The sequence below is a fragment of the Hyaena hyaena genome, unplaced genomic scaffold, assembly GCF_003009895.1.
Source record: "Hyaena hyaena isolate Hyena2069 unplaced genomic scaffold, ASM300989v1 scaffold_707, whole genome shotgun sequence".
NCBI lineage: Eukaryota > Metazoa > Chordata > Mammalia > Carnivora > Hyaenidae > Hyaena > Hyaena hyaena.
The window spans coordinates 539,397-544,509 of NW_024081342.1; the positions used below are offsets into that span (position 1 = coordinate 539,397).

A 5,113-nucleotide genomic window follows, 5' to 3' on the forward strand; every position below is an offset into this window, starting at 1 on the left:
AGATTTACTTTCAATATAACTGGTGAAGACATTGTGTGGAAGGTAGTTACTCCTCATTCATCTCTAATTATTGGTGGTTACCATTATTCAGAAAATAACTTTTGCAATATTACCCTTCACCCAGCATTGATTTCTCGTTATTTCCATCTCAGATATTTGTAATGTCACCCAGGAGCCTGTAGGCAATTAGTGGGTAATAAACTCCTAAATCTCCAGACTATAGACTCAGAGAGATTCGGTGGGATTCAGCACATGCACAGAGCTCTCCTGGGTTAGCAGTCCCTTCAGGACTCTATGGTTTGATCTGACAATTGCCTGGTCCTTGCCCCAAGTCCCAGAAGCAGTTAGGATTTCTCCAGTTCTAGCAGCCTCCGAGTCACATTTGACTGCATCCCTGAGGCCCCGGGAAGGTAGTGGGAGGCCACGGTGGCTGGTGCAGGGATGTCTAGGAACTCGAAGGTGATGCTGGGCCTGTTGGTGGTGCTGACAGCAGCCACGGTGACTGGTGTGCATCTGAAGCAGCAGCAGGTACAGCAGAGACTTCACGATGGAGTGATCAGAGACACTGAGAGGCAGAATTGGAAAAATGAAAACATTTGTCTCTTGGGAGAACAGGTTATTTTGACTTAGCAACTTGAAGCAGAAAGAGGGATGTTATTGACAAAAGGTCCTAAAAAAACATGACTTGAAATGGGTGTCAAACATTGAGGGGACAGTGTCGAGTGTGGGTGTGTGCATATGGATGGAGAATAGCTTTGTGAGGTGTTCAACCTTTATTTTTGTTGGTCACTGTCCTTTCAGACTTGGCCAGAGACAAAGACAGTGGAGGATATATTCTAAATTATTGCTTTAAAAGTTTCTTCTATCTCAGTAAAGAAGTAGGCAGACACTCTTCTGAAGAGCTCTGTCTGTGTGATCCTGGTAGAAGCCCCTTGAAGCCTGGTGTCCAGAGCTTAGGATTGTTCATGAAAAGCACATGAGAGCCTGTGAGAGGAAAGGATGGATAGTAACATCCACCTGAGTAGTTTGATAAGCCAGCACGATGATGAAGCCACGAGAACATCTACCTCAGAAGTGCTGGAGGAGGGGGAGGGGGAGAGGGAGACTGTCCTGATCCTTGAATTGGAGGACCAGGCATCAGCACACTTATCTCATGATCAGAGTGGGGATTCCCTCAACAGTGATGAAGGAGACGTGTGCTGGATGGAGGAGCAGCTGTCCCACTTCTGTGACAAGTGCCAAAAATGGATACCGGCCAGTAAGGAGCATCTCAGTTCCTTTGATTTGTCAGTTCTTATGTGAAGGTTTGTTTTTCTAACTTGTGAATGAAACATGAATATAAAATGGACCTACGTAAAAAGATAATTATTGTATTTATGATTAGTTTAGTTGGTTAATGGCAGATTTATATAAACAATAGACACATTTGTGCTGATAAAAATCATTGTCAACCTCTCAAAAAAAACAAAACAAAACAGATTTCTCCAGTTCCCTCCAAGGTCTCCAGTTCCCTGGAGTCTTGATCAATACTTCCTGTAGACTAAGTTTCTTCCATAGGGCCATGGTCAAACCTTTTGCTCTGCTCATAAAAACAGACCACAGATTAAATATCCTGGGGCCATGTCATTTATATAGGTAATGATGATAATGATGGTTGTGGTGGTGGTAATGATTGTTAACATGATTTCCACATGGCAATAACCTGTGTCCCCATTTGATTGACTGCACATAAATAAAACTCAAGAAATATTGTCTTACAGCACTAAGTTTTTTTCTCCTTGTATAACACACCTGGAGTTGGGCAATCTAAAGCTGGTGTAAGGCCTTAGTGATACAACAAATGACCCAAAGTCTATCTTCCTCCTCTGACCTCATTAGTTTGTGGTTCTGTTCTCCACATTTTCAATATGGCTACATCACCTCCAGGCATGCAATGATGGAGGAGAGAGAACAAAGAGCTTTTACAAAACAAGGTTTTGCCTTTTTATTCAAAAAAGAAAGCTCTCTCCAGGGAAATTCATTTATATTACATAGGCCAGAACTTTGTCATCCTCTAGCTGCAAGGGAGTTAGGAAAGGGAACAATTTTAACAGGACATATCACCATCCTGAACAAAGTGAAATCCCAACAGGAAGGAAGAAGGGAATGGGGACTGGATATTGACAGGCAACTAATAGCATATAGCATCTCTACTATTTAGCAGTTTAATAGATAATTTACATACTTACCATCTCTAACATTACCCAGTAACCATTTTCCACACGATGAAACTAAGAATCAAAGGCTTTTTGTAACCTGCCAAAGAAAATGGAAGATGCATGATTTGAATCCAGGACAACTTGATTTATAGCAATAGTAATATTGGTCAAATATTAAGGTTAAGATTGGTCAAATACTTCCCACGGGTCAGATATTCCACTAGGTGTTTTATGTGTATTGACTTGTTTCTTCCTCATAGAATCCCTCTGAAGAAGGTGTTTTTTTTAAAAAAAGTTTTTAAATGTGTATTTATTTTTGAGAGAGAGGAGACACAAAGCATGAGCAGGGAAGGGTCAGAGAGAGAGGGAGACAGAATTTGAAGCAGCCTCCAGGCTCTGAGCTGTCAGCACAGAACCTGATGTGGGGCTCAAACCCACAAACCATGAAATCAAGTCCAACCAATGTTGGACACTTAATGAACTGAGCCACCCAGGCACCCCTGAAGAAGGTGTTTTTATTGTGCTCACTTATCAAATGAGGAAACCAAGGCTTAAAGAAGTTAAGAGACTTACATAGAGTCACATAGATTATAGGAAGTGAAGCTTGAATGTAACTCAGTTCTGTATGAATCCTTAGCTCTTGACTGCTCTACTACACAGATTCTGCAAAACTCAGCTGCTCAAATGGTGAATTCTGCCACCATCATACTAGGGTAAACACCAAAATACAATCCAATGGTTAAATACCAATAAGGCAGCTAATAAGTACTCCACTTAGAAGGATTAAATAGAGAATTCCTGAAAATGGAAGCTGAAGATTCAAAAAATAACAAGAAAATGAGTGAGGTACAAGCTGGTTTTCAGCTGTGTGTCAGAATATGTACTTAATATTTTCCCCTGATACAAAGTGTGTACTATATCGGTGTGTATTCTTGATGAAGTCACAAGGAAATATCACAGAAGATGACCATTGCTAGTTGTCTATCCAATAACCATTCTCCATTCATTACTAACAAAACCCCCCATTTTAGTAGGGGCAACATTAGGCTTGATTAAAATGATTCACTTCCACAGACTTCTCTGCCTCTATTGGGTGGCCATATGGCACAAGGCTGGCCAGTGTAAGTACAATGTTTTGGTTAGGGCTTCCTGAAAATTTATGTTTATCACTGAAAGAGACAAGCTTGTGCTTGCTTTGGCAGCATGTATACTAGAAATGAAATGATACAGAGGAGATTAGCATGGCCCTTGCACAAGCATTCCATATTTTCCACACTTCCCAGAGGTCATTGGATACTCATTGGTTAATCCCAAGAAAACTATATGAGTCAAAGCAAAACATGTGGCATCCAATATTGAAGTTGTGATTTTTCCACAAAAAGAGATGAGAGAGAGAGACAGAGAGAGAGTTCAGCGCACTCATTATTTGTCCTTTGTTCATTCCTATTCCTTCAGCCTGGAATACAGTTGTGATGTCAAATGTCAAGTGGGGCAGCAGCCATCTTATGAGCATGAAGATAACGGTTTCATACTAACAATGGCACAGGAGAGAGATAAACAAATGCTTAAATGCTAAGTCCCTGATAACATTATGGTGCCTTCATACCAACCTCATTTCTGGATTTGTAGTGATTTATGAAAAATAAACTATTTAGCTAAGCTGCTGCGTTGTATTGTTGTTGCATGGAGCTGAAAATAATACCTACTTATAGAGATGGCCATGCTATTCTCCCTTTCCATTGGGTTTATTTTTGGTTTACTACTAAAGTCATCTCCAGCATAAAGCATATCATTGTCATTGCCCTGGATCTGACTGCATGGGGGATGCTAATTAGTCTGGAAGGAGTGGGTTTATGGCTCTAGTACTTTGCACTATAGAAGGCCTCAGAGTAATAATGTGACATTGTCCAAAGAACAGAGGCTTTAGCAATCTAATCTTCATGATAATTTTTACTCGCTCACTGTAAGCTGCAGCTTCCTCAGCTCTACAATGAAGAGTCTACTATCTACCATATTTACTGAGAGGTGTGTGAAATTCCTAATTCAAGTAGCATATATGTGTATAGTTGTCTTTATTATGAATTCCCTGCTCTCACTAATATGAATGGACCAAATCATCTCACCCTCTCCTCCTCCATTCTCAATGCATCCCTAGTCTTCTTGATAGAAGGTTCATCAGACAAAAAACATCTCCCCCTAGAGTTTGGCCTTGGTTTTCATTTTATCTATATTTTGTATGGTTAAAAGAAGTGGGTGGAAAAGGGAGTGGGGAGAAGGAGAAGGCCCATAGAGTATGACCCACGGCATGGAGAATTCTGTGGGCAGGCAGAGAAAAACCTACAAGAAGAGAGCATGAAAGCATTTCTCCCTTCCTCAGAACCTCCTTTCTTCCCCATGTGAAAATGGAGACCCACATCTGTGACCATATATCTTTAGGTTCAAAATGTATATCTACATTTTCAATTAGAGTGTTTCTTAAGAGCTAAGTCTTCTGAGATGTGCTCTTGGAATAAAGTCATAAGCATCGATAGTACATATTTATAACACACACACATATATACCACATACATATTTATATATAACATTAGAGTCTGTTACCATGGCAACTATCACAGTACTAACAAATTAAGCATTGTGACTCCACTGTAATAAGAAAAGAGAAATTCAAATGAAACACCGAGTATTTGTTTAAGCACAAATATCTTTAGTAATTAAATACACAGAAGCAATACGGAAAACCACAAATTAATGCTTAGAAGCCTTTTCCAGTATGAAACCCAGCTTTGCTGTTATTTTCCCTTTTCTATTGGATTACATTATACATCTTTATAAATTAAGTTTGGCACTGAGTTAACGAGAACATATCTGCTGCATGGGAGCTCTCACATGCCGAAAAGCTCAGCTTTCGTTCTAAA

The 5,113-nt window shown here is 40.0% G+C and overlaps 1 non-coding gene and 1 pseudogene across 1 annotated transcript; both read left to right on the forward strand.

Annotated features, from left to right (window-relative positions):
- Nucleotides 1-441: 441 nt before the first annotated feature.
- Nucleotides 442-684, forward strand: LOC120220585 (annotated as a pseudogene).
- A 2,700-nt stretch (nucleotides 685-3,384) lies between these two features.
- On the forward strand, nucleotides 3,385-3,489 carry LOC120220590. Its single transcript, XR_005525631.1, has one exon. It is a non-coding gene; the product is annotated as a U6 spliceosomal RNA (small nuclear RNA).
- The last annotated feature ends 1,624 nt before the right edge of the window (nucleotides 3,490-5,113 follow it).